The 23,009-nt window shown below is 40.2% G+C and overlaps 1 pseudogene; it reads right to left on the bottom strand.

Annotated features, from left to right (window-relative positions):
* Window positions 1–22,257: 22,257 nt before the first annotated feature.
* LOC122708319 lies at window positions 22,258–22,493 on the bottom strand (annotated as a pseudogene).
* Between the last annotated feature and the right edge of the window lie 516 nt (window positions 22,494–23,009).

Below are 23,009 nucleotides of genomic sequence, written 5' to 3' on the forward strand. Positions count from 1 at the left end.
TTTTTTCAGACTTAGTTGTTAAGTTAGCCTTGCACTCCCTTCAGAAACACAACCTTGCACACAGGAACATGCTTTGCAGAACTGGATTACAGCACACTGAGAAATGGAGTATTTCCTGCCGTATCAATAAACACAAGGATCTCACAGTCGTCATAGATCGAAGCCCTCCAAAGTGAGCTGGTTAAACCCTGAGGGAACTCAAGAAGGACAAGATTACCTGCTATCTAGCAGCCATCAGACTGCAGTCACTCCCTTTGGTGAGCACTGAGAAAATTTGGAATGTAAAGACAGGATGCTGCCCCCAGATAACTGAGGTGTATATCAAAGAAAGGATTACACTGAGCCCAGACTCTTGTCATACATTAAAAAAAAAAAAGTGCTAAATTCCTTAACCTGGGATATCTGGTTTTCTTCAATTAACAGTAACCATTTGACATTCAGATTACCTGTCCTTTGCTGCAAAACCTCTATGTAACCTGGCTGCTTCCCTCACCTCCTCTGAGCAGTTCTTTCAGCATTACTTGAATTGCTGTCTCCGGGCTTGAAGTCCTAAAAATTCCCACCAAATAAAACATAACTCTCAATATTTATGATATGAATATTCTTCAAGTTGACTACAGTCACTAGAACTTATTTGACATTTCAGTCCCTCTGAATGAGCAAAGTAAGGTGGAGATATGACACTCCCTTCCATGCTCAGAGCATGAACAGAGATATTCCAGTCAATTTGGAACAATGAGGCAGCAACCCTGAGGATGTTGATCTACATACTAAGGATGGAGAAAGAAGGAAAGAGCTGAGAACTTATATGACACTGTTGAACCACACTGTGAGCACGGGAATAAATTCTGCTTGTATGAGGGTGATAAACCCCTTGCTTATTCAAACCCTTACCTGTTGCCTTGTCTATATTAACAGGTAAACTTCCATGCCTCAGGCATAGCCCTCCAAACCTTTTCCTTTCCTACACTTTCCCAATTAACCTAGAAAACTTATTATAAAGCTGAGACATTACTTTGCCAACAAAGGCCTGTATAGTCAAAGCTATGGTTTTCCCAGGAGTCATGTATGGATGTGAGAGTTGGACCATAAAGAAGGCTGAACACCGAAGAATTGATGCTTTTGAACTGTGGTGTTGGAGAAGACTCTTGAGAGTCCCTTGGACTGCAAGGAGATCAAACCAGTCAATCCTAAAGGAAAACAATCCTAAAGGAAATCAGTCCTGAATATTCATTGGAAGGACTGATGCTGAAGCTGAAGCTCCAATACTTTGGCCACCTGATGTGAAGAGCCACCTCATTAAAAAAGACCCTGATGCTGGGAAAGATTGAGGGCAGGAGGAGAAGGGGATGACAGAGGACAAGATGGTTGGATGGGATCACTGACTCAATGGACATGAGTTTGAGCAAGTTCCAGGAGATGGTGAAGGACAGGGAAGCTTGGCGTGCTGCAGTCCATGGGGTCGCAAAGAGTCGGACACAACTGAGTGAGTGAACAACAAAAACAACTACTATTCAACCACCTACTCCAGCTGAAACCCTGGGATTCACTCATAATGTCTCACTTACTCATACTCACGAAATTCAGTTTATCTAATACTATCACCTTAGGTGCTATGGTTGGATGTCTCCCCCAAATTCATATGTTGAAGCCTAATCACCAATGTGATGGTATTTGTAGATGGGGCCTTTGGGAGAATAGCTTTTGGGCCTATTCACCTCATGAATAGGATTTATGTCCTTATAAAAGAGACCTGGGCTTCCCACATGGCTCAGTGGTAAAGAATCCACCTGTTAATGCAGGAAATGCAGGGAGATGCAAGCTTGATCCCTGGGTCAGGAAGATCCCCTGGAGGTGGAAATGGCAACCTACTTCAGTATTCTTGCCTGAAGAATCCTATGGACAGAGGAGCCTGGAGGGTTACAGTCCATAGGGTCACAAAGAGTCAGATATGATTGAGTGAGCGTACATGCATGCATGCACACACAAGAGACTCCAGGGAGCTCCCTAGCCCTTCTACCATTTAAGGACACAGCAGTACAACAGCCATCTCTAAACCAGAAAGCAGGTCCCCAGCAGGCACCCAATCTGCCAGTGCCTTGATCTTGGACTTCCCAGAATCCAGACCTGTGAAAAATAAAGTTCTATTGTTTATAAGCCACTTGGGCTATGATAATCTGTTAAAGCAGCCAGAACTGACTAAGACAGTAAGCAAGACCACCATCTTCTCACACAAGTCATTCCTTACTGGGTCCTTCTCCACCTCTCAGCTACACTCTATTTTTTACCAGACTGATCTTTTAAAAACATCAGATCATGTCATTCCATCAATGACATTCCATTCTTCTTTTCTTCCATAGCCTAAAAATCTTATATAATCTAGTGTCTGCCTACTGCATCAGCTTAGATAAGCTGGACTACATACCCCTTATCTGCATAGTTCAAAGTGTGTCCACAAGAGACATTTCTTACAAAACTTGGAAGGCAAAAGTGAAGCTACAGTCAGAGTGCTTTTACCCTTTGAAGGCTGGTGCAGGGGTCCCGGGTACTGTGGCAGCTTGTGTACCTTGTCACCATATTCTGGCTCCCTTTGCTAGTGTAAGATGGTCACAGGTGTGGGTTAGTTATTCCACCTCCCAATGGATCTTCTACAACCCCTGGGTCAGTTAAGTGTTTATCTCTGTGTCAGAGCCAGCTCGTTCTGGAAGAGACCCACACCACTGAAGCTGGAGGATTAAAGATGAGAAACATAGGTTCTAGTCTGTCCTTATGGACTCCAACTCATATTCCTGGATTTCAGTTTTGCCTTGGTCTTCCCTGCACATCCATCTTCCCAATTCCCTGAATGAAATCAAACTCCTACCTAAGAGGCAATGTTTTATAGAGATTTTATAGAGATATTAATTCATACTCCATATTGCAAAAGCTCAAACACACACACACAATTTCCTAATGATTAAGTCTCTGTAATAGAACCTGATGGATACAGACTTTAAATGGATTCTCTGAATTGGTTCTGAATTAATTTTAATTGGTTGCATGATATAAATAGATATAGCAGCATTAATAAGCTGCCTCAAGTGGTAAAGTGGACACTGATAGTTCTTGGGAGGCAGTGCCAAAATAGTACTTAAATTGTCACCAACAGACATTTCTTTAAAAAAAAAAAATATTATCACTGAAGTATTTTCTTGGGCTCCAAAATCACTGCAGATGGTGACTGCAGTCATGAAATTAAAAGACGCTTGCTCCTTGGAAGAAAAGCTATGACAAACCTGGACAGCATATTAAAAAGCAGAGACATGACTTTGCCAACAAAGGTCCGTATAGTCAAAGCCATGGTTTTTCCAGTAGTCATGCATAGATGCGAGAGTTGGACCATAAAGAAGGCTGAACACCAAAGAATTGATGCTTTTGAACTGTGGTGTTGGAGAAAACTCTTGAGAGTCCCTTGGACTGCAAGGAGATCAAACCAGTCAATCCTAAAGGAAAACAATCCTAAAGGAAATCAGTCCTGAATATTCATTGGAAGGACTGATGCTGAAGCTGAAGCTCCAATACTTTGGCCACCTAATGTGAAGAGCCAACTCATTAGAAAAGGCCCTGATGCTGGGAAATATTGAAGGCGGGAGGAGAAGGGGATGACAAAGGATGAAAAGGTTGGATAGCGTCACTGACTCAATGGACATGAGTTTGAGCAAGTTCCAGGAGATGGTGAAGGACAGGGAGGCCTGGCATGCTGCGGTCCATGGGGTCGCAGAGTCGTACACAGCTGAGTGACTGAACAACAGCAACAAATAACTGCTTTACAATATTGAGCTAGTGTCTGCGGCACAGCTAAGCGAATCAGCTCTGTGTGTGTGTATGTGTCTATACATATATCCTTTCCCTCTTAAGCCTCCCTCCCACCCCAGTGTTTAAGGAATCAAGGCTTTGAAGATCATTTTGGTGAAAATGGAGAATCTGTTGATTGCTTGCTTATAAGTGCACTGGAGAATGTGGAGACTGAAAATAATGAGTTCGGGGCTTTAAATTCCCAACTAAAGTTCTGCACTAAGGATGTAAAATTGAGTGAAACCCTTATCTCCTATAACTGCAGAGTCAGTTTCTCCAAAAACCAAAACAAAGATTTAATTCTTAGAGTGGCTAGATTATGACACAAATTTAACTCTCAATCTCTTATGTTAAAGTTAGGGCACTAAAAGAAATGTGTTCCTAAAACCTGGGATAGAGGCATATGAGCAGATTTTGATGAAGCTAGAAAACTTGAACCCCAAATCAGATGTGTCTTCTCTGCCAATAGAGACTTGCTCTGTCTGAGGAAATTATTCCTCTTTGTCTAAAGTGCTCGTAATAGCCTCTCCCAGAATCCTTGCAAGAGACTCTTACCCTCCTCAGATATTTTGATGCAGAGTTAGGGGGTTATAGGATTTGAGGATAGGAGGAGCATTGTCAAACTCAATGAATGTTGGGATGTGTGCAGTGATAGTTATCATCACAAATGGATATATCATTGTCATTAATGATGATAAGAAGTTAAGACTTCATACAAGACAGCCTCTGCTTTTTCTGTTAAAATGCATGCTAAAACAGAGGGACTGGGAGTTTGAGTAGAGTCAAGTTCTGGAATAGCAGCCAAGAAGAGTCAGAATCACAAGAGACCTGCACTAAGATTGGCATATTAAGAGCATAATAGAGATCATCAGAAAGCTTGAATATTTATGAACAACAGTACAAATAATCCTGTGTCAGCAGCTGAAATGGTAAAGAGAAGGCAAATGGTTCAATTCATCCATAATCCAAGCTTTACTGAGTGGGTAAAATGCAGGAAAGTTGAGGCAATGGGGTTGATGGGCTACTGAGAGCGATGTCTAAACAAAGGGATGATGGATAGTAAGCCAGAGAGGAAAAAAAGTGGAACCAGAAAGTGCATAATAAACCAAACAAGTAAGAAAAGTGAAAGGCATGAAGATTTATTAATTTGCTCATTTGAAAACTATTTTATTTTTAGCAACTTTATTGAGAGTATAATTTATAAACCATAAATTTTATCCATTGTAAGTGTAAATTTTAATTATGTTTAATAAATTTACAGAGTTGTGCAACTGTCATGACATTCTAAATTTAGAATGTTTATGTCACTCCAAAAATCGTATACATTTGCAGATATTCTTTAATTTTACCTCCAGCACTAAATAAACATTAATCAATTTTCTGTCTTTATAGATTTGCCTCTTCTAGATATTTTATATGAATGGAATTATACAATAATATGTTGTCTTTTGTATCTGGCTTATTCTACTTAGCAAAAAATTCCTGAGGTTCCTCCATGCTATCCGTATTTCACTCCTTTTTATTGCTGAGTAGTGTTCCATTGTGTGACTATACCACTTTTATTTATCTATGACTCAGTATCCTATTTTTGGTTATTATAAATAATACTGCTATGAAAATTCACACCTAAGTCTTTGTGTGGACATACGTTTTCATTTCTCTTGTACAGATGCCTTGGATACCCAAGAACCTGATAATTTTACTCCTGGCTGGAAATCTATGCAAGCGATGTCCACACAAAGACTTACACATAAATTTATGTTTAAATTTGCAAGAAATTGTCAACTTGTTTTTCAAAGTGACTGCAATGTTTATATTCTGAATAGTAATATATGAGAACTCTAATTTATCCACATCCTCAGCAACACTAATTATTATTCACTGTAGTGGATATAGAGTGGTATCATCAATGAAGTGAAGTGAAAGTCACTCAGTCGTGTCCGACTCTTTGCGACTGACCCCATGGGCCACACAGTCCATGGAATTCTCCAGGCCAGAATACTGGAGTGCGTAGCCTTTCCCTTCTCCAGGGGATTTCCCAATCCAGGGATTGAGCCCAGGTCTCCCACATTGCAGGTGGATTCTTTACCAGCTGAGCCACAAGGGAAGCCCAGCATCTCCAAACAGCCAAGGGTATCATCAATACTGTGATTTACAAGAAATATGTATTTAATCATGCAGATCTTGTGCATTTAATCATTTGGTCTTGCGCACAGTTCCTGGCTCAAAACTCTCCCAATCCTTGGAATTTCCTAAGTATTGAGAGTCATAAAAGTGTCTTTTGTTATGTGAGTGAGCTGACTTTGGGAAGCACCTAAAGATGGGGGCTGGTTGCCAAGAGAATTAACCCTGTGATTTCTTGTTTAGTCGCTGAGTCATGTCCAGGTGGAAATAGTGACAGATTTTCACACTGTTCATGGGGATGGCCGCCTGATGCAAAGAACGGATTCCTTAGATAAGACTCTGGTGCTGGGAAAGATTGAAGGCAGGAGGAGAAGGGGATGACAGAGGACGAGATGGTTGGATGGTATCACTGATTCAATGGACATGAGTTTGAGCAAGATCTGGGAGATGGTGAGGGACAGGAAAGCCTGGCATGCTGCAGTCCATGGGGTCGCAAAGAGTGACTGAGTGACTGAACAACAATAACAACAAATTGATAATCTAGTGAATAGATGAGTTTTTCTGAGTTCTGTGAGCCATTCTAACAAATTAATCAAACCCAAGAATGGAGTCTGATATCCAGTTGGTCAGAAGTACGGGTAACAACTTGGGCCAACAGCTGGCATCTGAAGTGGACATTGGTCTTGTAAGACTGTGCCCTTGAACTTTGGAATCTGGTTTTATCTCTTAGCATACAGAATTGAATTCAATGCTCAAACACCCTGCTGGAGTCCAAGAACTGCTTATTGGTATAGGGAAACTTCCATGCACATACGTTGGAGTTGGGTCCAAAAAACCTTTTCTAATACCTCATTTTAATTTGCTCTTGCATAATTATGAGTATTTCTTGCATGTGATTATTAACTATTGGGACATCTTCTTTGGTAAGATGTCTATTCAAATATTTCACCCATTTAAACTGAGTTATGTCTCATTATAATGTGTTGTAGGAGTTTCTTATATATCTTAGATGTCTGATTTGGAAATATTTTTCCCAGTCTGTGGCTTATCTTTTCATTTTTTTAATAATGTCTTTTGAAGTGCAAAATTTTATTTTCAAGTCAAACATCAATTTTTCTTAATGGATTACACATTTGGTATTGTAGCTAAGACACCTTTTTGTTTTTTCTTGGCCACGCAGCTTGCAGGATCTCAGTTCCGTGATCAGGGACTGACCCTCGGCATGACAGTGAAGGCCCAGAATCCTAGCCAATAGGCCTCAGGAGAGCTCCCAAGAAATCTTTATCTGAACTAAGGTCTCAACTATTTCCTTTGTTTTCTTTTAAAACTTGAGAGTTCTAGCTCTTACAGTTAGGTTTATGATACAGTGATTTAATTTTTGTGTATAATTTGAGATAAAGATCTAAATTCACCTGGTTGCCTAAGGACATCCAGGTGTCCCAGAACCAGTTTTGAATATGCTAACTTTTCTCACTGAATTGAGTATCATTGTCAAAAATCAATTGACAAAAAATTGATTACTGTAGTTTTATATAAGTTTTATAAACAGGAAATGAAAGTCCTCTACTTTTTTCTTTCTTTTCAAGAATATTTTGGCTATATTGAATCCCTTGTATTTCCACATAAATTTTAGGTTCAGCTCACTGATTTCTATAAAATAGCCTGTGATATTTTGATAGAGATTATGCTGAAGCTATAAATCAATTTGGGGGATTAAAACTATTCCCAAATTATAGAGAAATGGCTACAAAATAGATTCTGGAGTCAGATGATCTGAATTCACATTTAGTTCCATTTTCCAGAGAACCAGGGCTTCCATGGTGGCTCAGACAGTAAAGAGTCTGCCTACAATGCAGGTGACCCAGACTGGATTCCTGAGTCAGGAAGATCCCCTAGAGAAAGGAATGGCTACCCACTCTAGTATCCTTGCCTGGAGAATTTCATGGACAAAGAGCCTGGTGGGCTACAGTCCATGGGGTCACAAAGAGTCAGATGCAGCTAACGCTTTTGCTTCTTCCCACAGCATCATCTTGGACAAGATTGAGGTTTATCAGTTTCCTCATCTTTAAAATGAGGATATTAATAATATCTGCTTCTGCTTCCCTGGTGACTCAGATAGTAAAGAATCTGCCTGTAATGCGAGAGACTTGGGTTCGACTCCTGGATCAGGAAGATCCCTTAAAGAAGGAAATAGCATCCCACTCCAGTATTCTTGCCTGGAGAGTTCCACAGACAGAGGAGCCTGGTGGGCTATAGTCCACAGGGTCGCAAAGAGTCGGACTGAGTGACTAACACTTCGCTTCTGCTTATTCAGAATCAAAAGATACATCTCCTATAATACCTATAGCCCAGTGCTTCGTGCTAGCCATTATTAGCGCATTGGCATTTATTAGTACCAGGAGCTGCATAGGCAACTAAAGATAAAAAGAGTTACAAGTTGAAGTAGTCTTTATAAAAGGAAGAAATAGGATTGCCCCAGATACCCTGTGTTAGTTGCTTTTAGTGGGTGGAGGATAAGAACCTAACAGGAAAGATGAAGCCTAGTAGGAAGACATGTGAAAGGGAAAAACGACTGACTTCCCCAGCTACCTATAAGAAGGAAAAAACTTCTCATGATTTTACATTCATTCAACCAACACACAAGCTCCCTCCTCACTATTCTAAAAGAAAAATAGGTCAAGGAGGTTATTCTTTTATCTCCCTCTCCTGTTGAGATTTGTTTTCTCTTCAAGATTTATGACCATTCTTTCTATCAAGTAAGAATAGAATCAAGTAAGAATAGAATAATAATAGAATTACTCTATTATTCGCAGAGTAATAATGTGTCCATAGATGGATGTGTGTGTGTTAGGGGGAAGGGTGTTATTTGACTCAAGCCCAGTGTTTTCACCACTCTAAGAAAGTTCCTGGGCTTCCCTGTGGCTCAGTGTCAAGAATCTGCAGGTTTGATCCCTGGGCTGGGAAGACTCCCCTGGAGAAGGAAATGGCAGCCCACTCTAGTATTCTTGCCTGGGAAATCCCACAGACTGAGGAGTCTGGTGGGCTGCAGTCCATGGCGGGGTCGCAGAAGAGTTGGACATGACTTAGAGACTAAATAACAACAAAGAATCCTAATAATAGTAAGGGACTTGGATCCAATGAGACAAAAGCTGCATGATTTTCTGGTGCTAGAGGAGGCTACCCTGCACCCTGACCCACGTTGTCCTGTTGGTTCTCAGTTCCCAGAGTGCCTGACTCTCAGGCCTTTAATCCACACTGTCTCGATGTTTCCAGGTTCCTCCAGCTCTGAGTCAGAGGCAGGGTGCAGCTCGCCACGCTCTGGCCCAGGCTCCCCAGTAAAGCGGATCCATGTGTGGAAACAATGCCTGACGTGTCCCACTGGCTGAGGTCGTTCCAACTCTGTAGGGACACTGAAAGAATGTATCAGCAGACTTGCCCAGGTATCTAAAACACATTTTCAAAATGTCAAGTGACCCCTGATGAGCAGCCTGCTGATTAACTGCAGCGTCCCAGGGGTCCTGGGAGGGGAGAAAGAAGCTGAAGCCAAGTTTTCAGTGTATAATCACCTCTCACTGAGTCAGAAAGCTCACTGCCAAGCTGGAGCAGCAGTAGAACATGGTCAGAATGATTGTAGTTTCCGTCACCGTCCTCAGCCAACATTCTGCTTCAAGTTCTCTGTTCTCAGAGGGACAGCCTGGGAATTTGGAAGTTCTTCATAGAAGTTCCTGGACGAACTCCCCCCTCCTCATTTCTACCACCTCAACCCTCATGCCAGCTGTGAGACATTGCAGTTGCATCAGCTGACTTCCATCTTTGTTGGTTCTCCCCCTTCTCACATCAGCCTGCCCTTGGTAGCAGACTCATCTTTTACTAGGCTTTGTCTCTCACCTGGGAACCTACAGTAATACTTGTTAGTGATGTAGAGTTGATATTAAGCCAACAACCATATCCTTAATGATTTGCCACCCAATCACAATCAGTTTACAAGGAGAAATATACAAGGTTAAAGTGAATTTTCTTGAACTGGAACACTTGTTTACACTATGAGTAGATCCAAGGACCTTACCAAAATAGACTGAGGAACATTTTGGGCTTCTTTTTCCTGGGCACTTCCAGGAAACAGGTATTTCCCATAGTTGCATAGGCTATAGAATTCAACAGAGATTGTGAATCACAAGGGAGAAAGTTCAAAGAAAGAGAACACACCAAAGAGAATCTAACCCTTCTGTTCCTGCCATTAAATGTGCCACTCCTTAGCTCCAACTTGGAGGTCCAGAATAATCACTGACAATGTGGCTGTTTTTTTGTCATCTGACAAATGATTGTCTTCACAGTAATTTCCAAAGTGATAAATAAAAAAACTGTACAAATGAAACAAATTTAGTAGATATTCTGTAAAAAAATGAAATATTAAAAGTGTGAATGGACATTGGTATCTCTTAACTCATAAATTTTGGTCAGCTTCTCCCCAAGCTTACCTGTTTACATACTTTATACTGTGGCTCAAATGGTAAAGAATCTGCCTGGAATGCAGGAGGCCTGAGTTTAATCCCTAGGTTGGGAAAATTCCCTGGAAAAGGCAATGGCAATCAACTCTGGTACTCTTGCCTGGAGTTTTCCATGAACAGAGAAGCCTGGAGGGCTACAGCCCATGGAGTCTAAAGAGTAGGACATGGCTGAGTGACTAACACTTTCACTTCCTTAAAGTATGCATTTTTAATGTAAAAAAATCATTGATATCCTGACTTCTTTATGTGGTTATCCTGTACACACATGTCCCTGTTGTTTCTGTGTGTCCAAACTGCATCTTATATGGTTTTAAGGACATCAGTCAGGTTGGACTAAGGTCTGCTCTATTGGCCTCATTTTAACTCTATCACCTTTTTCAAAAAGCTCTTTCCAAATACAGTCACACTCTGAGATACTGGGGGTTAAATACTTCAATAAATGAATTATGAGGTGACATGATTCCATCCATAGTAATAGTATATGGTAATTATCTGTTTATTCAGATACCAATGCATTTGTAAATAAATTTATCTCCATTTAGCATTTAGCAGAGCATATAGCTTGATATGTATGTATGGGCGTATGTGTGAATGTATATGTGCCTAACATCATTGTGGTCACTAAGGAAAGTTTATTGATTTGCCTGGTTTTAGGTGGAAGGAAAAACCCCCCATTAAATATTAATTAAAGATATTTGAATGTTGCTCAAAAACCCTTTAGGATGGTGTCTGTGTCTCCAAAATCAAAGATCCTTGAAGTTATGGCTAATGGGATTAAGACTGCCACTTTTCTGCCATGCCATATCCTATTCACTTCATGCTCATTTACATGTGAATTACAGTACCAGAGCTGTTTAAAGAGTTAACAGTTAACGGGAACAGGCAGGAGCTTGGGAGTACAGGGTAAGACCAAATGAAATATTTAGTGGGAGGTGGAGAAGAGTGATTACTAAATGGCTCAGCTGTCCTGATGTCAAGGAGACCAAATGAGATTAAGGAAATTGAAGCAGAACATAGAAACATCTGGATAGCAAATGAAAATTTCAGTCATTTTCCCAGATATTTGGTGGACACAAAACCTCACTCCACAGCATCGGACAGTCTTCAGAAGAGTAGCTGAATGCTTCACCTCTCTCCTGGGTTTCTCTTGTGTGTTGAGACACAGTCAGGCCTCCATCTCTGAACTCCCAGGGAATATGGGGAGGGAAAAGCAGTGATGTTCTAGTGCCAAATGATCACAGCTGCCAGCGGGGCAAGACTTTACGGGTATCCCATGGCATTTCCAGGATATGGACAATGGCCTTGGGAGCAGCAGTAAAAGGTGTGTGATGAGACATACCTGCCTGTCTGTGTGCTGCATACCTCTGAACAGGTATCACCAAGTGTGAGGGAGGACCCACGACAGAGGATGAACTCCACGAAGCAGCCTATCCTTTTGGGATAGGGAAACTTGATAAAAAGAGTGTGTCACATTCCAGGGAAATGAAACAGCTTCCTGGACTCACTGCAGAGAATAAGCTTGTGAAAGAAGTTCTGTGGGCCCAGTAGGAAAGGAACAGGATGTTTCACAGATATGGCTTTCATCTCGTCCTCCTTTGAAAGCAAAACTTTTAATGTGGTGTCTCTGAGGGTGGGTGGTTTGGGAATTCTTTTAAGTGACTTGACTATTGAATACGGGAAAGAGCAAGAAGAGATGAAGTATAACTACTCTGTGGTAGCAGTATAAACACCCACATGGGACTGTGCTACCTCATCTCAGCATCTTTCCCAAAATATAATACTGTTTGGTAGGTCATATGGAAAGGATAAGCACAGGGAACTATGAGAGTACCTGCAGGGTCAATGAACCAGGATGAAGGGGTCCCTGAGGAATGTAATAGCTAGGCAAAAATCTGGATCACAACAATGTTAGCTAACCCATATGAAGCCAGACACGGTTCTACATAAGTTACACATATTATCAAAATTTGTCAATAAATACTTTAACAATCCCTTGAGGTAAGGACTGTAATTTATTCCTAGACTATGGTGAGTCAGTGGATAAAGGCCATTCTCTAAAGAGATCATTGGTTTTGTAGAGGCTCAGTGGTGAGTGAGTAGTTCAGTGTGGCTAAAAGGCTGGAGAATTAAGCAGATGCCAAGATATGAAGGGTCTCATAAATCCTTTTAAGAAGTTTTGACTTTATTTGCAGAGTAACATGAAACAAAATTTGTTTTGAGAGACCCAGGAGGGCTAGACTCAATGAGACCAACCCTGGCAAGTTGGTCCTTGTCCAAAACTGAGGCATATGAGAGGAAATTTAGGAATGGATTTTTTCATACTTGGCTGAAGTTCATTTATTTTCCATAAAGCAAAATGAGTGAACGCCCTTATTCTAGGTGGTGAAGTTGAATGAGTTTTAATCTCATCTCTAAAATGAGATCTACCAGATGCTTAACAAGGCCAGGAGGCCAGAGGTGGAATCACTGGCACCAGAAAACCAGGACTGTGTCTCAGAAATGGAGTTCCCCCCAAAACTTGAGGTTGCCAACCACTGCTTTCCTGGAAAAGCCTGAGTCTGGCCATTAAAAGGCAATCAGTGTCCTTGCTGCTACTGATACATACACATGGGGTGTTTGTCTTCATGATAATTCTCATCCCTGGTGTGAGATCAAAGGTACCAACAACTGTAGAAAATTATAGAAGGAAATAGAGCACTTTAGCAGCATTTGGAAAGCCATTGCAAAAGGCAGGAAAAATTCTTCAGTACTTGTTATCAAGTAAGATTAAAAGCAAGGATAAAATATACTAAATTAGCATTATCAAGCGAAGTGGTGTTCCATCTTTTTTGTGGTTATTAATTGCACTTTGAAACAAACTACAACTCAAAATATCTGATTGTAGTCTAGGAAAATGATTATCCAAAAAGTAGAAACTGTATGTGTGTGTGTGTATATATATATATATATATAGAGAGAGAGAGAGAGAGACAGAGACAGAGAGAGAGACAGAGAAAGAGAGAGAGCTTTATTCCCTGGTAGCACAAAAGTTAGCTTTTATTCAAACCAGATGAGAATGAACAAGAAGTGATGCTTCCATGCATCCACTCAGCTTCCTGCCTTCAGGGTATTAGACAAAAGGTGAAAGATGGAGACACCTTAATCTTTCTCAACCCTCAGGAGCTTGATTTCTATGCACTGGCTTTTGAATACCAATGGCTACATCTGGTTTCTGAACAAAGGAGGCTGAGCTTCCTTAGCCTCCAGTTAGAACAGGCACAGTCATCTGTCCTTAACTGACACACACCCAGCTCAAATGTTGCTGCACTGGCTGGCCTTCTGTCCTTGCTCTCTTGACAGCAAAATCACTATCATCTGGCTCATTTGGATGAAAGGACATGCATTTGATGTAGGGCTGTCCCTTACAGCCTCACACTTCGTTATTATTACCTCTTTGGCATCATGGTAGAGAGATGAAAAATAGGCCTCCTTTGATATGCAACAGAAACAGCTACCCGACCTACAGGCTGAACTTGACTGTTTGTCTGGTAGGCTCTCTGGAACTGCGGCTTCTGCAGTTCCTCTGTTCTGTTAGAGGTGGCTTAAGATGTTGGGTTTCCAGAAACCTTTAAGTGTGAGCCAAAAACAAGAGAGAGATTGTTGATATGAGAAACGAGGATGTTCCAAACGGGGAGGCAGTTTATCTGTCAATCCCAGGACGCCAAACAGTAGGGCTTGTTTTAGTCTGTCCCAATCACTGCCCCTAATCAAAGACCTCTGTTTCAGAAATGTTGGCTGCCCCAGTGGGTTCACACATGCTGTTACTCTGCAAGCTTGCAAGTTGTGAAGTCATTTTATACATGGGGAAGCTGAGGGCAGAAAGGATGACTACTGTGGGTAAGGTCAAGCTGTTCGGGACCTACTCTAAGCTGGATACCACTCAATAGAGCATTTCCCAACCTTCTCGTTTTTGGTTACACTTACAAATCTCAAAATTTACTATAGTCACTGGAGTATGGAAAATGGAAATAATCCTAATGAAAATAAATATGGGAAAGAGTTGGGAGGTGGTAGCATTGTGGATAAGAGAATACACAGACTATAGAATAGCGAACAGAACAAAGGAACAAAATGATAAAGAAAGAATAGGGCACCTGTTATGATTGAATTTTGTCCCTCAAAATGATAATGTTGAAGTCTTAACTCCTCATACCTGTGAAAGGGACCTTACTTGGAAAGAGGGGTTTTGCAGATGCAATCAAGTTATAATGTGGTCATTAGGGTGGACTCTAATATGACTGATGCTTTTACAGGAAGAGGAAAGTGTCATGTGCAGAGACAGACACACAGGGAAAATGCCAAATGATGACAGAGGCAGAGAACTTCAAGAATTGACAACTACCATCAGCTTCCCTGGTGGCTCAGATGATAAAGAATCTGCCTGTAATGCAGGAGACATGGGTTTGACTCCTGGGTTGGGAAGATTCCCCTGGAGAAGGGAATGGCTACCCACTCCAGTATTCTTGCCTGGAGAATCCCATGGACAGAGGGGCCTGGCGGGCTATAGTCCACGGGGTTGCAAAGAGTTGGACACGACTGAGCAATTATCGCTTTCACTGATAGCCAGGAAGAGGCAAGAAAGTGTTTTTCCCTACAGGTTTTAGAGGGAGTGTGCCCTATCAAGACTTGGATCTTGGACTGTAAGCCTCCAGAACTATTAAAGAATGAATTTCTGTTGCTTTGAGCCACCCAGGTTTTGGTTCTTTGTTAAAGCAGCCCTTTAACAAAGCCCTTTAAGGGAGGCTTAAACAGGGCACACGAGGAGAAACCTGCACCTGATGTCATTCAACTCTACCCTGATGTGAAGTAGGATTAAGCAGCTTCAGCATCATTTCAAAAGCCTAACATGGTCAGTGTCTTCTTTACTCTTTGAAAAGTGAAAACAATCTTTGCTTATGCTCAGCTTTCCAGCACCTCTCTACTTCTTCACAGTGGAACAGAGCTCTCTGAAGCCAATTAGATTATTTCGTTTGCCAGTTGTGTTGGTAACCCAGGATTTAATCTTCTAGTTCTAGAGACTTGAACTCATTGAAGGCAGCCAGATGAATCTCAACCCGTCTTTAGATGGTTGTGCCACCCTGACTATGTTCTACCTGAAGTTCAATCTTATCAATAGACAGAACTGAAACCAAATAGATCAGGAGAAGTTCGCTTTACCCATGTTAACCATAATGGACTTGTATCAAGTTTTTGTTTTTGTTTTGCCTAAAACACAACTTTGCCTCTCTGGTGGGGTGCATTGCATTGTGTATATCACTGCTGGTAACACAGGGCATTATTCAGTCCCTCCCCCAAGAGTCAAAGTAAAACGGACTCACATCTTGTCATTCTCCTGTCTGGGACTTTACATAGTTCAAAAGTGAAACAAAGCTATCCAAAGGGGAAGGGATGTTTGGATTTTTTTTAGCCAACTTTGTATTAGGCTTTGTCAACAGCTATATTCTGTCGGCTTTGTTCTGCTAATGCATGATTACTATACCTCTTTCCTGCTTCTGATTTTTCTTCCACATAAGTGTATCTTTGTCACATAAGAATGATTTTTATAGGCAGAATTGCTGAGTCAAAAATTCTGATGACTTCTGAGATTTCTGAGAAAATGTCCAAATTGTTCTTACAACAAATTATACCAAGTTACATTCCCAGATGTGGAAAACATTTTATCTTGTCAACTTCACAATACATTTTTACTCTTATAAAATTATAACCTATATATTTTATGGTACACTTTGTTGCTGTTATTGTTCAGTTGCTAAGCTGTGTCTAACACTTTTTGACTCCATGGACTGCAGCACGCCAGGCTTCCCTGTCCTTCACCATCTCCCAGAGTTTCTCAAATTCACATCCACTGAGTCAGTGATGCCATCCAACCATCTTACACTCTGCTGCCCTCTTCTCCTTTTGCCTTCAGTCTTTCCCAGCATCAGGGTCTTTTCCAATGAGTTGTTTCTTCCCATCAGGTGACCAAATTATTGGAGCTTCAGCTTCAGCATCAGTCCTTCCAGTGAATATTCAGGGTGGATTTCCTTTAGGATGGACTGGTTGAATCTCCTTGCAGTCCAAGGGACTCTCAAGAATCTTCTCCAGCACCACAATTCAAAAGTACCAATTTTTTAGCATTCAGCCTTTTTTATCTTCCAACTCTAACACCCATACATAACTACTGGAAAAACCATAGCTTTGACTATATAGACCTTTGTTGGCAAAATGATGTCTTTGCTTTTTAATACATTGTCTAGGTTTGTCCCAGCTTTCCTTCCAAGGAGCAAGCATCTTTTAATTATTTGTAAATGAACCAGACAAGCATAACTACAGTCAATGTGTTTCTTCAATTCTAATTCTTATCAGAGTTCTTTTAAAAACTTGTGTTTTTCTATTTGCCAGTGTACCCCAGCACCTGACCAACAAGTAACACATAGTTAAGTGCATAATAACAATGTAAATAAGTGAATATGAATTAATGTCTGAATGGGAGACCAGTTTGAAGAACAGAAATCTGTAACATTGCAGAGAACATTATCAGCGTTTTTTTTCCATAACAGAAATGTCCTCAAGTAAGTAATAGGACAAATATTCAAAGAAAAAAGAGAATACTATGAAGATTTTGCCAGATATATCATTCTTTAATCTTTACTTTTGAATGATGTATTAGCATTATTAACAAACTACAAACAAAACTACAAACAACAGATGCAGAAGTGAAAAGTGGATGTTCTTCCCATGTCTATGCCTGAATCTCCTACTTTCCTTCCAAGAGGCAACTATGATTACAGCCAAACCACATTTTTAAATGCTATTAACTCACTCAGAGGCATTCTCCAAATTCCATCCATCAATGGACACCATTCCTATAGATAAAAGCATGTTTGCAAAGCATTCCACAATTTTTCTTTCTAGCCTTGGATGAAGATACAGTGTGGAGGACTCTATAATGATGGGTGACATCTGGACACCAGCAGTACTTCCCACGACCCTGAGGGAAGAAGCAAACATCTGTGGAGTGTCTGCCTTGCCTTACCAGAGGCCTGAGAGCACATTTGTGTGTTCTGAGAGTGACATCCACTGGTGTACAGTCATCACTGCATGTGCAAGGCCTTCAGAGATCTGCACATAGGAAATCCTTAACTTAAACATTTTACCAGGCATGGTGATTCTCAGACATCCATCCATCCAGTTCTCTTGTTTCCAAGCACAGCGGCCATATCTACATTGAATCTTAGAAGAGAAGATATAACAACGAGCAGGTCTAGATGTGCTGCATCAAAAATAAAGATGTGCTGCTGGACATCGTTGCAAATGAATCAACCGACAAAGGATTAATCTCCAAAATACACAAGTAGCTCACGCAACTAAATATCAGAAAAAACATAACTCAATCAAAAAATTGGCAGAAGACATTTTCCAAAGAAGACACACAAATGGCTAGTTAACACATGAAAAAATGTTCAACATCACTTATTATTAGAGAAATGCAAATCAAAACTACAATGAGGTATCACCTCATACTGGTCAGAATGGCCTTCATCAAAAAATCTACAAACAATCGATCTGTAGAGAGAATGTGGAGAAAAGGGAACCCTCTCGCACAGTGGGTAGAAATGTAAATTGATACAGCCTCTATGGAGGACAGTATGAATATTTCTTTAAAAACTAGGAATAAAGCTACCATATGACCTAGCAATCCCACTACTGGGCAAATGCCCTAAGAAAACCACAATTCTAAAAGACATTTGGTATTTGGTACATACCCCAAAGTTCATTAAAGTTCTATTTACAATAGTCAAGACACGGAAGCAACCTAGATGTCCATCAACAGATGAATGGACAGAGAAGATGTGGTACATATATGCAAAGAAATATTACTCAACCATAAGACAGAATGAATTTGAGTCAGTTCTAGTGAGGTAAGTGAACCTAGAGTCTGTTATGTAGAATGAAGTAAGTCAAAAAGAGAAAAAATATCATATTAATGCATACATATGGAATCTAGAAAAATAGTACTGATGAACCTATTTGCAGGGTAGCAATAGAGACACAGACATAAAGAACAGACTTGTGGGCACAGTGGGGAAAGGAGAGGGTGGGTGAATTGAGATATAACATTGAAGCATATACATTATCATATGTAAGATAGATTATGAGAATTTGCTATATGATGCAGGGAACTTAACCTGGTGCTCTGTGACAACCTAGAGGTTGGATGGGTCGTGGAGTGGGGAGAGGAGGGTACATATGTATACCTTTGGCTGATTCATGTTATTGTATGGCAGAAACCAACACAACATTGTTAAGCAATTATCCTCCAATTAAAAATAAACAAATGTTTTAAAAAATAAAAAAAAGAAAGAATATACTTAAAAAAAATATCCTGTGATAAGCCATAATGGAAAAGGATATTGAAAAAGAATGTGTGTGTGTGTATATATATATATATGTATATATATATATATATATGTATAACTGAATCACTTGCTATACAGCAGAAATTGACACATTAGAAATCAACTATACACTTCATTAAGGACTACCCTGTGGCTCAGAGAGTAAAGCGTCTGCCTACAATGCGGGAGACCCAGCTTCAACCCCTGGGTTGGGAAGATCTCCTGGAGAAGGAAATGGCAACTCACTCCAGTAGTCTCGCCTGGAAAATCCCATGGATGGAGGAGCCTGGTAGGCTACAGTCCATGGGGTCGCAAAGAGTTGGACATGACTGAGCGACTTCACTTTCTTTTCTTCTTTCTTTTATACTTCAATAAAATGTTAAAAATCCATACACATTCTGAGAAAAACCAACATCCTTAATCTCAATATCCACTTGAATTCATTCTATGTCATCATCCCCAGGAAGCAAGGGTCATTTTGGTGAAAGCAGCAGGAGTCCCATGTCAGAGACTGAGGCTTTTTTAATACAACCATCGATGACATGAGATTCAGTCTGCTCATGACTTTATGCAGCTGGAATCTGAGACTACACCCTCCAATTATACATAGCGTGATTCTGTATACTCAGCGGCTGCCCACAGAGCTTCCCACCCACCCCCTACTTTGGCATTACTGAAATAACAACCAAAGCTTATGATCCTGGAGGCTTCAGAAGTTCTTCAAGGAGATGCTTCTCAACAGGGTTGCATTTAGGACTGGTTCTAACAGCAGTGGAATGTGTCTCTGATCCTTACAATGCAGTCTTTCCCATTCAACCAATTCCAAAATCTCTTTGGACTTGATGGATCAAATAGCAACTCTTAACTCTTAATCAAAAACAGCTTAATTCTTATAAAGGTAAAGTTAATCCACACACAACGGGTTAATGCAGTTTTAGCATGGAATAAATGCTAGCTACAGTCTTCTACTCTCCCAGTAGGCTTAATTAAAAATCTGAGTTTATTTAATTCTTATTAGATTCAATTTATAACATCAGCTTTCAGAATAAAGCACATGACAGATCAAGAGATACTGTCTCTACTTGCAAATGTGTGACTATTTAAGGTAACTAGATATCATGCTTTTTTAAAATTGAAGTATTTTAAAGGTCATGCCAATCTCTGCTCTATGGCAAAGTGACTGAGTTGTACATATATATACATTCTTTTTCCGATTCTTTTCCAGTATGGGTTTATTACAGGATATTGAATATAGTTCCCTGTGCTATACGTTAGGACCTTGTTTATCCATTCTAAGTGTAACAGTTTGCATTTACCATCTGCTGCTGCTGCTAAGTCGCTTCAGTCATGTCCGAATCTGTGCAACCCCAGAGATGGCAGCTCCTCTGTCCCTGGGATTCTCCAGGCAAGAACACTGGAGTGGGTTGCCATTTCCTTCTGCAATTCATGCATGCATGCTAAGTTGCTTCAGTCATGTCTGACTCTGTGTGACGCTACGGACAGCAGCCCACCAGGCTATCTACCATCTACTAACCCCAAACTTGCAATCTTCTCTCTCCCCCCACTTCCATTTGGCAACCACAAGTCTGTTCTTTATGTCCATGACTCCCTTTCGGTTTTGTAGATAGGCTCATTTGTGCCATATTTTAGATTCCACGTATAAATGATCCAGATATCCTACTTGTTGAGTACTGTACTTAGATGAGTGGGAGATTAAAAATAGCAAAGGAAAGTGAAAGTGAAGTCACTCAGTCGTGTCCGACTCTTTGCTACCCCATGGACAGCAGCCTGCAGCAGCCTCCTCCGTCCATGGGATTTTCTAGGCAAGAGTACTGGAGTGGGTTGCCATTTCCTTCTGCAGGGAATCTTCCCGACACAGGGATCGAACCCAGGTCTCCCGCATTGTAGAGACGCTTTACCGTCTGAGCCACCAGGGAAGTCCAAAGGAAAAATCTCTGCTAAATCTCATCAGATACATTGAAACCTGTCCTATCATGACTTATCGTGACTTATTTAGGCTAATGGCATAATTGTCTTTTGAATACTCCAGATTGAGATACTCTGGATATTTGACCCTTATGGGCTAATTATGATTGCTTTGGAATCTGATCAAAGTACTGAGTTTAAATTATTTTTAGAATATAAGTATGGAGTATGTTTGAGACTAAATAAAAGCAGTATTTTTCTTTCCGTATCGAAAATCATTACCAGGGAAAATAAATTCTTAAAAATAAAACTATTATACAGCATACGAATTTTGGTATCAAGGGATTATTAAATACCGGAATGCTGATCATGAAAATACAAGGCGTTACTGTATTTAGTCTACAAGACATTGCAACAAAAATTTCTTTGTAGCAAGTCTGTGCTTGCATGACAAAAAAAAAGAGCAGTCTTCCAGCTGAAATTATAATAAAAAGAAATCATATTGCATGAATAATGCTACAGCATTGATCAAAACTCATGCCTGCATGTCTAAAAGGCATTAGAAATGTGGGGACTCAGAATAATAAAGACAGAAAATAAATGAGCACCTAATCCAAAACATTTGAAAATCTAAGAGAGGAGCCCAGAAAAATGATACTGTGGGAGATTCCATATCAAGAAGAATCAATGCATATATGTTCTAGGTGTCCTTGTGGATTCATTTAATGGTGGGTGGCTTAGTTTCCCCTTGGGAGGTAAATATAAAATCGTTCACAAATAGCACAGATCTAAGTAGGGCCTAACTTACCTTTGTTGAGAAAGATCTGTACAAACAAGACCTTCTTATGACCTGCTTAATGGGACAAAGTCATATTCACATTTATTTAAACCACACTTTGTGGATTTTTTTTTTTTTGAAAGCAGAAAAAAAAATTATCCCAAAAGGTAGTAGAAATAAGAAATTCATCCTGATAATATACTTTGGTATAATTCTGGTGGGACAAATTTTCCCTCTGAACAAGTTTTCCTACTGACAGACCCCCTGGAGTCTTATTGTCATGTTAACATTTTTAAACACTTCACTGATTCTCATGTTGTGAGCAGGTAGGAGCCATCTTCAAAATCACTGGTTCCAAGGAGAGAGTAACATTATCTCTCAGAAGAACAGCACTTTTGATCTCAGAAGAGTACCTAATCATTTCATTGAGGCAGCACAGTTTAGATTAAGTGGGCACATCACTCATCAAAGTGTAAAAATGGTGATAGGAAAAAATTACTGCACTGTAGAATAAGATGTTCAAATGTGGTGTGAACATTTAAGGCAGCTGATGGCCAAAGGGAGCGAATCAAGGAAGGTGGTCTGGGTATGGAAGTGATTTTGCATCTAGAGGAGCTCTCTTTGTGACCTCAATGACTGATCACAGGCAAGCAAGCCTTCTTCCTCAAGGTCAATGATACTAGAGGTAACAGACAGTTTCATTTTTCAAGTGTGTTCTAAAGAGAGGCCTGATGTGGGCCAGAATTGCAATCAGCCAAAAGAGGAACAAACAGAACAGGTCACCAACATACTGATGGTAACTCCTTGGTTGGGATCCTTAGGGATGAACCAGGGCACCAGGAAGCTGGTGAAGACCCAGAACATGCTCATCACACTAAGAGGCACGGTGAGGCCAGGATAGGCCATGGGGGTCTCACGCTGTGTGATTGTGATAGAGGAAATGAAGCTCATATTTATTAAGTGTCTGGTCTATGCCAGCACCAAGTTATGTATCTCTCTCATAGCTTTCTTATAGCAAAGTTATTTTCTTTTTTAAAAATATCATTATCTTTATTTATTTGTAAAGAAATGGAAGCTCAAAGAGGTGAACTAACAACAACTTAAGTGTCAATTAACAGATGAATGGATAAAGAAGTTTTACCTACATATACATATATGTATATATCTACATATAAGCATACATATGTAAACATATATATATCTACATGCATGCAAGAGGATACCACTCAGCCATAAAAAAGAACTAAATTTTGCCATTTGCAACAACATGGATGGACTTGGAAGGCATTACGCTAAGTGAAATAAGTTATACAGAGAAAGAGAAATACCAAATGATATCATTTATATATGGAATCTAAAAAATACAACAGATGAGTGAATAAAACAAACAAGAAGCAGGCTCATAGAGGACAAACACAGTTA

The sequence above is a fragment of the Cervus elaphus genome, chromosome 14 (genome assembly GCF_910594005.1).
Source record: "Cervus elaphus chromosome 14, mCerEla1.1, whole genome shotgun sequence".
NCBI lineage: Eukaryota > Metazoa > Chordata > Mammalia > Artiodactyla > Cervidae > Cervus > Cervus elaphus.